Raw genomic sequence first — 15,366 nt, 5'->3', positions numbered from 1 at the left:
AGGCAGGATTCGAACCTGCGACAGTAGCGGTCGCGCGGTTCCAGACTATAACGCCTAGAACCGCTCGGCCACACCGGCCGGCCATGTAGGTGAACGAGGGACTCAAGAGTGTACACGAGACAAAGTATCTAGATTGTCTATATACACTGCCTAACTCCATGTCTGTAGACGGTCCCTCTGCAATGTCTATTATCAGCCACTCGATTCTGTATAAGTGTGTACTCACCTTAAGACTGACCAGGGATCGACACTCTTACTTTCGCCTTTCTAACCATCCGAAAGGACTTATTTAGGGAAGGTGTAGCAAAATTACCTCCCAAATTCCGTTAACATTTGAAAATTTAATACCTCACGGGTGTAGGTAGAAAGGTAAAATTAAGACACGTGCTTGAAATGACACGGTGTTTTACTGAACCAAAAAGAAGTGCTTCGTACGATGCAAATGCAATAAGTAGCATAACATTTGATTTTTAGCAAAGATGATGTTCTTTATAACAAGTGCTCAACATGTCGGCGGTCATTCAACAACAATACCTGTGGTCGAGGTACAATGTTGTTAACAGCACTGTACAGCATATCAATAGCTATGGTGAGAAACTGCCTTCGGGTATTGCCTTTTAGCATCAGTAATGAGCTTCGAGAAAATCAAATGGTGTAAGATGTTCGAAAATTCTGAGGAAACTAGTGGTAAGCTATAGGGAGAGACGGGTAATATCCAACATTTACAAGAGCCAAGAGGGAATAATAAGAATGGAAAATCAAGAACGAAGTGTTCGGATTAAAAAGGGTGTAATACAGGGATGTTGTCTTTCGCCCCTACTATTCAGTGTGTACATCGAAGAGGCAATGATAAAAATTAAAGAGAGGGTCAGGAGTGGAATTAAAATTCAAGGTGAACAATATCATTGATACCATTCGCTGATGATATTGCTGTCCTCAGTGAAAGAGAAGAATAATTACATCGTCTGCTGAATGTAATGAACACTCTAATGAGTACAGAATGTGGAGTGAGAGTAAGTCGAAGAAAGAAGAAAGTAATGAGAAGTCGCAGAAACGAGAACAGGGAGAAATTTAACATTGAGATAGATGGTCACGAAGTAGATAAAGTTAAAGAATTCTGCTACTTAGGCAGTAAAATAATTTATGACGGACGAAGCATGGAGAACATCAAAAGCAGGCTAGCACTGGCAAAGATGGTATTCTTCGCCGAGAGAAGTCTACTAGCGTCAATTTGAGGAAGAAATTTCTAAGAATGTACGTTTGGAGCACAGCGTTGTATGGTAGTAAAACATGCACTGTGGGAAAACCTGAACAGAAGAGAGTCAAAGTTGGTCAAATGGCTCTGAGCACTATGGGACTCAACTGCTGTGGTCATCAGTCCCCTAGAACTTAGAACTACATAAACCTAACTAACCTAAGGACATCACACACATCCATGCCCGAGGCAGGATTCGAACCTGCGACCGTAGCAGCAGCGCGGCTCCGGACTGGAGTGCCTAGAACCGCACGGCCACCGCGGCCGGTGAGAGTCAAAGTATTTGAGATGTGGTGCTACAGACGAATTTTGAAAATTAGATGTACTGATAAGGTAAGGAATGAGGAGAATCTGCTCAGAATCGGAGAGGAAATGGATATATGGAAAACTGACAAGAAAAAGGGAAGGATGGTAGGTCACCTGTTAAGACATCAGGGAAATAACTTCCATGATACTAGAGGGAGCTGTAGAGGGTAAAAATTGTAATGGAATACAGAGATTGGAATAACTCCACCAAATAACGGAGGACGTAGGTTGCAAGTCCTACTCTGAGATGAAGAGCCTGGCACAGGAGACGAATCCGTGGCGTGTCGCTTCAAACCACTCAGAAGGTTGATAAAAAAAATAAAAATAAAAAAAGAAGTGTGACGATCACGGTAGACTTGGGACTTCAGGTAATCCGTCAACCAATAATCACACAGAATGAGATCTTTGGACCTGGGAGGCCAAATACAATGGAAATGGCGTCTCAGCATGTAATCCCCACCAAACTATGTGCCCAAAACATCTTTGAGATGTGAAGCGATATGAGCTGGAGCGCCATCTTGCATAAAAGACGAACCTTGCAGCAGACTAGGGATGATGCGATTCTGTGATAGAGCGGCGTACCTCGTACTTGTCGCACAGAGAGTTTGAAAAGCAACATCCTGCATTTCTTCGGAGAAAAAGAGTCCTATCACGACTGATGTGGTAAATCCACACCACACCGTGACTTTCTCGTCATGCATGGGATTTTTACGACAGTTCTAGGGTTTTCGGTAGCGCAAATTCTACAGCTGTGGTTGATGACAGACGCTCTGAGTGTGAAATGGTCGTCGTCGGTCCAGCGCCATCCGTTGGCCAGTTGTTGCACTGATATTTGATTTCCAGAAAACCCCACGTCATTTCACTCATGTGCTTCGATTTTTACCTCTGTAGCTACATTTCCCCTTAAATTACTACATTTTCAAATGTTAACGGACTACTGGGTCACCTAGTATAACAGAGTTTGTTTGCTTTATTGACATATTTACGAGATGTTGTTGTATGTTGCTATTAATAGGGATGGCCAGCTGGAAGCAAATCACAAAACAATCATCATTATCATCATTAAAGCTGAGAAGCACTGAAAGACGACCATTTTCTTAAATACTATGAACACGTGTAGAGAATGTACCCGATCATGTGATGATACCATGCTGTGGGAAACAACATACACTTGTACATCGAACGCATTATTTAGTGGAACTGCTGCAGTTCGAAAATTGGCGCAAATCTGTGAATTTTAACGCTCAATTTCCAATTCAGTGGCACCTAACTGACAGAGCTTTTCTTATTTCATTTCCATAACACTTTCTGTGTCAAATAGTGTAATCCGTATTACATGTGCGGTGGTAAGTTTGGGATTGAGTAGTCTAGAAGGGACAGAGAATGTCGGAGAGGCTGTGCGTGTTATTCATGGTTCCGTGCTGCGCCACAAAGCATTACTAGCCGCAATATTTTGTGCGGTCATTCTACAGGTGCTCTGAAAGCGCGAAAGTTAGTGTATGGTTTTGTAAACACACATGTGCTGATTTTCTTTTCGGAATCGTGTCTGCCATGTGCTTAGCATATAAATGCACTCACTTATCTTGAGAAAAGTTTGAAAATTTCTGTAAATATTTTCACATGTTCTGTAACTGTGCTGTATTTTGTGTACATCGATATACGAGGGCAGTTCAATAAGTAATGCAACACATTTTTTTCTGAAACAGGGGTTGTTTTATTCAGCATTGAAATACACCAGGTTATTCCCCAATCTTTTAGCTACACAACACTATTTTTCAACGTAATCTCCATTCAATGCTACGGCCTTACGCCACCTTGAAATGAGGGCCTGTATGCCTGCACGGTACCATTCACTGGTCGATGTCGGACCCCAACGTCGTACTGCATCAATAACTTCTTCATCATCCGCGTAGTGCCTCCCACGGATTGCGTCCTTCATTGGGCCAAACATATGGAAATCCGACGGTGCGAGATCGGGGCTGTAGGGTGCATGAGGAAGAACAGTCCACTGAAGTTTTGTGAGCTCCTCTCGGGTGCGAAGACTTGTGTGAGGTCTTGCGTTGTCATGAAGAAGGAGAAGTTCGTTCAGATTTTTGTGCCTACAAACACGCTGAAGTCGTTTCTTCAATTTCTGAAGAGTAGCACAATACACTTCAGAGTTGATCGTTTTGACCATGGGGAAGGACATCGAACAGAATAACCCCTTCAGCGTCCCAGAAGACTGTAACCATGACTTTACCGGCTGAGGGTATGACTTTAAACTTTTTCTTGGTAGGGGAGTGGGTGTGGCGCCACTCCATTGATTGCCGTTTTGTTTCAGGTTCGAAGTGATGAACCCATGTTTCATCGCCTGTAACAATCTTTGACAAGAAATTGTCACCCTCAGCCACATGACGAGCAAGCAATTCCGCACAGATGGTTCTCCTTTGCTCTTTATGGTGTTCGGTTAGACAACGAGGGACCCAGCGGGAACAAACCTTTGAATATCCCAACTGGTGAACAATTGTGACAGCACTACCAACAGAGATGTCAAGTTGAGCACTGAGTTGTTTGATGGTGATCCGTCGATCATCTCGAACGAGTGTGTTTGCACGCTCCGCCATTGCAGGAGTCACAGCTGTGCACGGCCGGCCCGCACGCGGGAGATCAGACAGTCTTGCTTGACCTTGCGGCGATGATGACACACGCTTTGCCCAACGACTCACCGTGCTTTTGTCCACTGCCAGATCACCGTAGACATTCTGCAAGCGCCTATGAATATCTGAGATGCCCTGGTTTTCCGCCAAAAGAAACTCGATCACTGTCCGTTGTTTGCAACGCACATCCGTTACAGAAGCCATTTTAACAGCTCCGTACAGCGCTGCCACCTGTCGGAAGTCAATGAAACTATACGAGACGAAGCGGGAATGTTTGAAAATATTCCACAAGAAATTTCCGGTTTTTTTCAACCAAAATTGGCCGAGAAAAAAAATGTGTTGCATTACTTATTGAACTGCCCTCGTATTAGTTTGCTTGTGTAATAAAGCTCTTTTGATCCAAGTTCTCCTTGCCACATGCCTTAAACCCTATCACTCGTTAATTTTTCGACAATGGAGAATGCTAACAAAGACTTTCATCGTAACTCGTAACATTTCCGATAATTCAGGAGCAGAAGATTTTATGTTTTTGGCGTGATTGAAAACTTAGATGCTGGATGGAAGGCATGGTAAATTGATCCAGTTTTTGACAATAGCAGCAGGAATCGCTTCAATAAATGGTTTTTTTTGCTGATTTCTTTAAATTTTAGACGAAGCGTGCTTTCACGTCGCATGGGCTGCCTAATTTGTCCCAAAACTCCGCCCATAAAAATGGAGTTCTTCCGGGGCTCATATCTCAGGATCTATTACATATAGACACATAGGGTACATCTTGGGCTACGGACCATTTATATATTCAACAGAAGGATCATCTTAGTGTCACTATGCTACAGTGCAGGGTCAAAGTATGAATATTACACAATTCCTCCTACTTACGTAAATGGAGCAAATCGGCTGTTTCTTTTTGCATTTTATGTGGTCCTACGGTGGGCCTTAATGGGCTTATGAAGGCACCATTAGTAGATTAGTTCATTGGCGGTTCCTTATTAAAGCCCCAGAAAAGTTTTTTACTATTTTTCGTACCAAAACCGTGCCGCAAATTCCAAGGCAGCAAATGGCTGAAATTCTTGCGATATGTTCCTAAGAGCCCGATTTCAAAAAAATCTTGAAAAGTTTCTTGATGTCTTTATGGATTTCGGAGACTCAGAGGTTCAATGTTACCCAATTTTTACACGTGAAATACGTACGTAAAATCCGGTATGAGGCGAAATGTAAATAGTAAATAACCGCAGAACTGCTCAAATTTTAACAGTATATTCTTTAGGCATTTGTCTAGAAATTCCATCCTCCCAGTTTTACTAGCGCTATGTATTTCGAGTGAGATGATTCCAAGATGTGCTTCACCCGTCACGTAAACGTAAACATTGTCATAAATGCACTCTTTTACTATATGCTGTAGATTTTAACAACTGTTAAGCTTTAAATGTGCATTTTAGCTGTGTGTATTTTACTTGTTACAACCTGTATGTAATTTTATTTTTGACAGATTTGTGCGGAATATGCAATATATTCCCCACTAAGATATTAACATGACATGAGTAATGAACGTACAATGGAACGTGACGTACAACCAAAAAGGGTTTTGACGATCTATGAATATTACCTGTCGAAAGAAGTCAATAAAAATAGTTTTCAACGCGACCTTGACTATCAAAATTTTCTTTAAAGTACGTACCGATCGGTCCTTCTCATTCTCATTACGAGATAGTTCAAACATTATTATTTCATGGGCCATTCCTCAGAAAACCCTAAAAAAGCATTTTTACCAGTTTTTTGTGCCAAAATCGAGCCGTGTATTCCAAGAGGACTATGCAAAGTAAATGGCTGAGATATCTGCAATATATTTCTGAGATCCGGATCTGGAATAACCTTGAAAATTTCCGTGATATCTTCATCCGTTTCCGAGATAAAGAGTTTCAGATTTTGTTAGCTCGTGGGCGTTTCCTTATAGAACTCCAAAAAAGCGCTTTATACCATTTTTTGTGCCAAAAACAAGCCGGGGATTCCATGTCGGCTGTACACAGCAAATGGCTGAAATTTTTACGATATATTCCCAAGAACCCTATCTCTAACAACCTTGAAAAATGTCTTGACATTATGATCTATTTCAGAGATACAGAAATTGCCCTGCTTGTACACGTAAAATACGGAAGTAAAATCCGGTGTGAGACGGAAACGTCTCAGTTATCAACAGAAGAGTTCTGAGCACCCTGTCTTGTAGATCTGAAGCACATGTAAAATTTTTGTGAAGATAAAGCCCGATCTGAAGTGTAAAATCAGTTTTTCATTATTTAAATTTCACGTAAGTAAACTATTAAAATTTTACTGATCCATGAACTTTTTGCACAAAAAAGGCGAATATGCCCCTGTTTAAAGACTCTAACAGGAAAGTGGGGTACCAGCTGCCTTAATCTACCTCCTTAGCACCTTTAGAGTTTTTCCAAAATTTTGGCGTACGATCATATTTGCGCTTTTTTATAATGAGAGAGAAGGAAGCAGTGACAGTGGGAAAGAGACGAAAAAGTAATAAACACTGGATGGTAATCGACAGTGATTCTGTTACAGAAAGAGCGAAGGAGACAATGGCAGAGTGAGAGAAAGAGGGGGACACAGTGGCAGTGTAACATAGCTGACAGTGGACAGAACAGTAACAGGAAAAGAGTGAAAGAGACAGTACGAGTGGGAGAGGAATAGAGAGGAGAAAGTGGCCAGCCAGTGATAGAGTCTATGACAATGACGACGAGGAAGAGCGAGATAGTGGCAGTGAGAAGACAAAGCAGTAGTGGGACAGAATGAATGAGAGAGTAGCAGTAAGTGAGAGCAAAAGAGAGACTGTGACAGAGAGAGGAGACAGTAGTAGTAGGACAGAACGAAAGGGAATGTGGCAGTGAAACAAGAGGTGGTGACAGAGAGACACAAAGAGGTAATGACAGTGATTTGGGCCGAATAAGTGAGTGAGAATAGACGAGTGAGAGTGGAGGGGTATGAGCGACTTACAACGATGGACTAGGGAGTGTGAGCGAGTTACAGTTATGAGAGCTTCTGGGAGTGAGAGGTGTTGCATGTTAAAAAGGAGCACGAATATGTTGGGATGGCAAAATTTTGGGAAAATTTTTGAAAGTATTGAGGGAGGTAGGATGAGACAACTGATACCCCAGAGCCTTTTAAAAAGGAGCACATTCATCATTTTTGTGTCCGATAGGAGCATTTTTCCGTTGGCTACAATAAGTGTCACTTGTACGCAAAGTAAAAATCCAAAATACTCTTCGAAACAACGTCAAAATTCTCTTATACGTTTGTAGACATTTTCCAAAGTTTGGGTCTATATAATGAGCTGATGATAAACTTAAGTCAGGACATAGCTAATTTACCTTGGTAGTGCCTCATGTATTAATTTCATAAACCTCCGGCGACCGAACAACTTAGCTGTATCTTCGAATGGTTGGATGTCTCAGGTCGTAATGTACGTGGTCGTTGAGTGAAGGGTTTTCATATTTGATCTACACAACAAACAGTTTATTTCACTTAATTCAAATTCATACACAAAATCAACCATATGCTACATACAATTTATATAAAAGCGAACATTTTTTTAGCTCGTTTTTTTCTTAACTTCTCCGAAACTTGAGGATTACACATGTTTCCAACTGATTTCGGAATTTTTCTGTGTTGGATGTACCTCATGTACAGTAAAGAATGAGTAAAACCAATCGAAGACTAATCCTAATCTGAATTTTCCAGGCAAAAGACCGTATGTGACTGCAGTATTCGTCTGTAATGTTGCAATCATTACTGAAAGACGACGTGTAACAAGTGTTAGCCCATCATAATCAGAGGAAATTTTGCTTCTGGCTGCAACTGGCGAATATTAACAGTTGGTTGCTGTTTCGTAGCTATCTGGCACATTATCTATCACCATCATATTGTTGTGGTCTTCAGTCCGGAGACTGGTTTGATGCAGCTCTCCATGCTACTCAATCCTGTGCAATCCTCTTCATTTCCTAATAACTACGGTAACCTACATCCCTCTGAATCTGCTTACTGTATTCATCTCTTGGTCTCCCTCTTCAACTTTTAACCCCTCCCCCCCCCCCCCCCCCCCCCCCCCACATTTCCTTCCAGTACTAAATTCGTGATCCCTTGATGTCTGAGAATGTGTACTATCAACCGATCCCTTCTTTTAATCAGGTTGTGCCATACATTTCTTTTCTCCCCAATTCTGTTCAGAACCTCCTCATTAGTTACGTGGTCGACTCATCTAACCAACTACATTCTTCTGCAGCATCGCATTTCAAAAGCTTCTATTCTCTTCTTGTCGAAACTGTTTATCGTCTATATTTCACTTTCATAGATGGGCTTACCCCGTACAAATACCTTCAGAAAAGACTTCGTAACACTTAAGCCTATTTTCGATGTTAACAAGTTTCTCTTCTTCAGAAACGTTCTTTTTTTTCGTCCTTCCCGTCTACATTTTATATACTCTCTGCTTCGGTCATCATCAGTTATTTTACTGCCCAAATAGCAAAACTCATCTATTACCTTTAGTAGCTCATTTCCTAATTTAATTCCCTAAGCATCACCTCATTTAATTGGACTTCACTCCATTATCCGTCTTTCTCTTTTGTTGATGTTCCTATTATAGCCTTCTTTCAAGATACTGTTCATTTCGCTCAACTGTTCTTTCAAGTCCTTTGTTGTGTCTGGCAGTGTCATCGCCAAAGCACGAAATTTTTATTTCTTCTCGCTGATTTTTGATTCCTACTCCAAATTTTTCTCCGATTTCCTTCAATGCTTGCTCAATATGCACTCCCCTCTCAATTGCTGCTTCTCTTCCATGCCCCTCGACTCTTATAACTGCCATCTAGTTTCTGTAAAATATGTAAATAGCCTTTTCGCTCCTAGTATTTTACCACTGCTACCTCCAGGGCTTCAAAATGAGTACTCTGGTTAACATTGTCGAAAGCGTTTCTCTAAGTCTACAGTTGCTAAAACGTATGTTTGTCTTTCGGTAACCCATATTCTAAAATAAGCCGTAAGGTCAGTATTGCCTCGTATGTTCCTACATTTTTCGGAAATCCAAACTGATCTTCTCCGAGGTCAGCTTCTACCACATTTGCCGCATGTAACACGCCTATTTGGCCTGGCAGTATAAAACATTGAGAACGGGTGTTTAGTTTGCTTCACTGTCGTGGCAGTGTTGCCTCTCTACGGTATTCTGTTTCTTTCAGTAGTTCTATTAAGTGTAGATAAAGATGGAGGGGTACAAGTTCCATGTCTGGCTGGTTACTGCTTTTTGTCTATTGTTCCTTTTGAAGCTTCTTGCTGTCTTCTCAGTAAAGCGACTGCACAGGCGTGGGACGGGGCAGTTGCATGCGAGGTGCTCGCTCGCTAAATTTGGCTTTGCGCTGCAGATCGCTGTGCATCCCAACCTCTGCCGGCCGACGACACACCTGTGGGTTCCGGGAAACCTCGCGACTCGCAGGACTGCAGAGCGGCGCGCCACCTCCTCGGCAGCGGCTTTCATCGCAGCCGAAGGACACTTGCTGGTCTGCAGCAGTGACCTCTGGCGGCACCACTTTTTGCCGCGGCAGTAGTTTTTCCGGACAGTCGATAGCCCGAGCTGCTATTTTCAGGAGCGGCGAGGCAATCTGTCCCTTAAGGGATCCGCCGCGCAGGCCGGCCGCGCAAATAGAGCAAAGCTCATTCCGCTGATTCACTCTCTGAACCAGGCGCGCTCCCGGCGACCAACAGAAAAGATTCTGCCTCCTACAGAACCATCAGCGTGCACAACCTAAAGGGTGACATTGGCAGTGTTGATGCAAGACAGTAAAGCACCAGACTGGATCAGCTCCCTTCCCAAAATCCACCACTTCCTCCAAAATTCAAAGTCTCTCCCAAAGATCCAACCACTTCCCCCAAAATCCAACTACTTCCCTCAAAATCTTAGTACTTCACCCAAAATCCAATTAATTCTTCAAAATCCGATCACTTCAATCAAAATCCTATCACTCTCCCAAAATCCAGTCACTCTCCCACAATCCAACCATTTTCTGAAAGTCCAATCACTTCCCCCAAAGACCAACTACTTATTCCAAAATCCAATTGCTTTCACTAAAATCCTATCGCTGTCCCAAAATCTATTCACCCTCCTCAAAATCCTGTCACTTTCCAAAAATTCAGTCACTCTCCTAAAATCCAGTCACTCACCCAAAACCATACTTTCCCAGCATCTAACCACTCCCCCTAATCAAACCACTTCTTCAAAAATCCAACCACTTTCCCCAAATTCCGAGCAATTCCCACAAATTCAAAGACTTCCACAAAATCTTTGAATGCCTTTCACTGCTCTACCCCTTCTTTAAACTCCTTTACCAGCCTTCGCCCCAATTTACTAGGACTAACTCTTAAGTTTTTACAAAAACTATGTCAGAAAGACGTTTTCTTGGTACGAATCGTTTCACTGTGTCTCAAAATAATCGCCTTTAAAATTTAAACACTTTTCAAGTGTTTTAGCCAGTACTGGAAATATTTCCTTCTATTTTGATGTCAGTATCTGAAAAATATGATTTGCTAAGATTCGGCAGCTTCTTGTGGTCATTTTTTATTTGATATAAGTGGGAAAATTGCATCAGTAAATAAAATAAATGAATACGGACAAAACGACATTAATTTCAAGTTTTTCTTCTTCAAATAACCAACTAAAGAGCTATGCGACTGTTGGCGGTGTCATTATGAAGAATGACGCGACGTTTTCGAATTGTTTTCCAACATTTCATCGCTGACTTGTAGGCAATAAATTGGGGTACAGCAGCCACATTTCTTGTTGTTCGACCTTCTGAAGCAATAATCGCCACATTGCCAGCTAAACTAAAGAAACGAGCTTTCGTTTTCTTGGCAGTACGTCGCGACCGAGTTATCTTTGCTGTTTTAGTTTAACGCTGGGTCAACCAAACACTTGCTTGTGGAAATACAGGGTGTTTCAGTAGGAATACAAAATATTTCAGCAGGTAGCAATACAAAGTAATTGACATAAACAGTTTTTGGTGGTTACAGATATACAAGTGTTGGAACTAAACTCAAATGCTCATAGATGTTAAACAATGGCAAATGATAAGTTTAGTGTTAAGTCCATTACAAATGAATCTCCGACTTCATTTCAGTTTCGAATTCTCTCGACAGACTACTTCTGAGGTAGTCTTGGCGTTTATTTATACCGACAGCTCTACTGATAATTCCAACTATCAGATAGTCTCTTCAGTTTTTCTTTGTAAACTTCGCCTTTCAACAATACCATTCGTTTCCAAGAAAGTCTGGATAACGGGGCACCCATAAGACGATGTAGTAACACAATACGCTCCATTAACGTATTGTCTATCTTATCACACTACACATTTACAGGGAAGTCAGAGGTTGAATTTATGAAAATTTCCCTCGAACTTCCTCATTTGTCTAAAAATTGGGCACGTGTCGTGTGGAACGTTTTATTGGAATAGCCTATACTACCACCTGCTACAATATTCCCTACTCCTTCTGGAGAATTGTGTTACGATGTTGCATATGAATTTGTATTTCCTTTTTGAGTGTTTCCGTGCGAACTTGTGTGTGAGTTTTGGTTCTACAGACGCCTCTTTCACACGACAAAGCACAGACCGACATACTTAAAATTCAAAATATATTGCAGACAATATCGACGAATTTTTTTTTACTACAACCGATTCTGATAGAAAGAGAGACATTGCGAACGGGAACACGGGCACGCGAATTGTGCTAACAACTTTTAAATAGTCCTTTCCGTAGGTAATAGCTTTCTTCGAACACTAACAGTCTACCCGGTCAGGTTCTGAACTGCCATTGTTTTAAAAACAGCAAATGACAAACGTTAAAAGAAGAGTAGTGTCACAGCTTAACATCAGGATAAAGCGGTTGGAAGTAAGGTTTGATCCATGACTCGCGTCCCAATAACGACTAGCTATATGGAAACCGAAGGAAAATTAAAGTACAGGGAAAACAAAGAAAAACTTTAAGGTTTTCCAGTGACAGTTGTAAGTAGGCTGTTTAGGTTTTCTTATTGGTAACGCCACGTAGCGCTCTGTATGAAAATCACTGGTTGTGCTGTGTGCAGTCTGTGGCTAGTTTGCATTGTTGTCTGCCATTGTAGTGTTGGGCAGCAGCAGCTGTATGTGAACAGCGCGTAGCGTTGCGCAGTTAGAGGTGAGCCGCCAGCAGTGGTGGATGTGGGGAGAGAGATGGCGGAGTTTTGAAATTTGTAAGACTGGATGTCATGAACTGCTATATATATTATGACTTTTGATGATATTAAGGTAAATACATTGTTTGTTCTCTATTAAAATCTTTCATTTGCTAACTATCCGTATCAGTAGTTAGTGCCTTCCGTAGTTTGAATCTTTTATTTAGCTGGCAGTAGTGGCGCTGGCTGTATTGCAGTAGTTCGAGTAACCAAGATTTTTGTGAGGTAAGCGATTTGTGAAACGTATAGGTTAATGTTAGTCAGGGCCATTTTTTTGTAGGGATTTTTTGAAAGTCAGATTGCGTTGCGCTAAAAAAAAAAAAAAAAAAAAAAAAAATTGTGTCAGTTTAAGCACAGTCTTGTATAATTGTTCTAAGGGGACGTCTCACAGTGTAATTCTGTCAAAGATAGAAAAGGAATTGGGAGACCAGTTCAACAGAATGGACAATGTCCTGAAAGGAGGATATAAGATCAACAGCAACAAATGCAAAACGAGAGAATGGAATGTAGTCTAATTAAATCAGATTATGCTAAAGGATTTAGTTTAGGAAACGAGACACTTCATGTAGTAGATAGGATTTGGTATTACGGCAGCAAAATAACTGATGACGGCAGAAATAGAGAGGATATAAAATGTAGACTGCCAATGGCAAGAAAAGCATTTTTGTAGAAGAGAAATCCGCTTATGCTGAGTAAAGATTTAAGTGTTGGCAAGTCTTTCCTGATAGTATTTGTCTGGAGCGTAGCCATGTATGGAAATGAAACATGGGGGATAAACAGTTTAGAAAAGAAGAGAACAGAAACTTTTGAAATGTGGTTTTACGGAAGAATGCTGAAGTTCAGTTGGATAGACCACGTAACTAATGAGAAGGTGCTGAATAGAAAGTGGGGAAAGGAAGTTTGTGGTACAGCCACACTAGAAGAACGGATCAGTTGACAGGACACATTCTGAGGAATCAAGGGATCACCAGTTTTGAGTTGGAGGGAAGCGTGTGGGTCAGAAATTGTAGAGGGTGACCGACGGATGGATTCACCTTAAGCAGAATGAGAAGGATGTAGGTTGCAGTAGTTCTTCATAAATGAAGAGGCTTGCAGAGGAGAGAGTAGCGTGGAGGTCTGCATCAAACCAGTCTTCGGACTGAAGACCAAAACAACAACAAACATATGACCTGTGTAGATTATAAACAAGATAAAAATACCAGCACACGTCTCCCCTGATTCATGAAACTGGCACACCAGCTGCTAGAGACATAGAACGCGCCACGAACGCAGGCCGGTGGACGCAGTATTGTCCTACGGTGGACATAGACCTGGACTTAGATATGACCTGTGGTAGTAATCGGAGACACTATGACAGCTGTGGACTACATGGACATAATTCCGGACGATCTGCGTCCCTTCAAACTTGATGTCTTCCCCAGCGGCGATGGCATCGCCCAACAGGAAAACTCCCGTCATCAGAGGACCATAATCTTCCTACAGAGGTCTGAGTAACGTGATGATCAACTCTTGTTCATATCTCGCACACCAAATTAACCTGATGTGAATGCAATGGAACACACACCGGGTGCTATCGAACACTAGTTCCGCGCCCATAAACCACGGACACTTAATTTTCGGGAACTGCCTGACCTGTACGTAGAAATCTGGTGCCACGCACTTCCCAGAATCTACCAAGCTTTTCCCGAATCCATGACTCGCAGAATCGATTCTCTATTGCGTTAAAAATGTGGATCACGCCACTAAGTTGATGGTGATAATTTTTGGGATCATCTCTGTAATATTTCCTCAGGTCAAGACACGGTTTTCTGACATTCACAAGGGCTCAGAAAAACGTTCTTCTGACGGTGAAGTTAACCCGACCACAGTTCCTCTAACATGTCGATCCCAAGGAAGTCCACTGGTGTAAGGACGAAGGTAACTTCCGCACCGCGTGTCACTGACAAGTAATATACATAGTTCGATGAAACATGTATCATACATAGAAAGAACTGCTATAGTTGTAACCTCCCCACAAAAATAATAATTAAATGTGAACCAAGTGTAAACTGCCCACAGAAATAATAATTAAATGAATTTTAAATATTGTAACCTTTGAACAAAATTCGGTTCCCATTTATAATCTCCGTGCAGAAATGCATTCACATTTAATGTAACCACAAAATTCTTTTCTCATTTAATGTTACGTTCGAAACAGAAAAATTCCTAAGCCCAAAAATAATAAAAAAAATTCAGTAACCTGGTAAATTTTATGACGACAGCAGCGCTGCGTCACGGCCCTGTATTCTGAATAAAAAAGCAAAAATTCTTACCTCAATAAAAACTGCGAATATATCTGCTTTTACCTAAAAAAAATTTTGGCACAGCTTCGTGCAATGCTGGCCTATGCTTTGTGATTCGTGAAAGGAATAATTATGCACTAAAAAAAACTTTAAATTGGAATGAATGCTTTTTTTTTAAAAAAAATACTTTATCTTATAAAAATTATTATTGGGGCATTTTTTAAAAGAAATTGATGACAGTTAACATACATTACTAGATATGCGCAAGGCTGCTTCTTTACCTTCTACAATAATACCCATCCTCCAGAGTCCCGACCAGAGCAGACTGCCGACACGCGCAGACCACTCAAGACTAATGCCGACTACTACTGACTACTGAAGACTAATGCCGACAAGCGACAAGCAACAACTAACTACATACTGCTCTCTGGTCAGACACTCTCCTATGCCTTGCCTATTGCAGGCAGCGCATATAGCGCATACCTCTTATATAGTATAGTACAGTACAGAAAGTAACTGAAAGAAATACCCAATGACACGATCAGATTATGACTAGCTGGTCATTATAGGGACGAGAGTCACGTGTTAAAATTTACAACCGACCCATTGATGGTCCTGTTGAGATGTCACACTACTCTT

Source organism: Schistocerca serialis, chromosome 8 (genome assembly GCF_023864345.2).
Source record: "Schistocerca serialis cubense isolate TAMUIC-IGC-003099 chromosome 8, iqSchSeri2.2, whole genome shotgun sequence".
Classification (NCBI taxonomy): Eukaryota; Metazoa; Arthropoda; class Insecta; order Orthoptera; family Acrididae; genus Schistocerca; species Schistocerca serialis.
Note: the sequence above shows the minus strand (reverse complement) of the source record.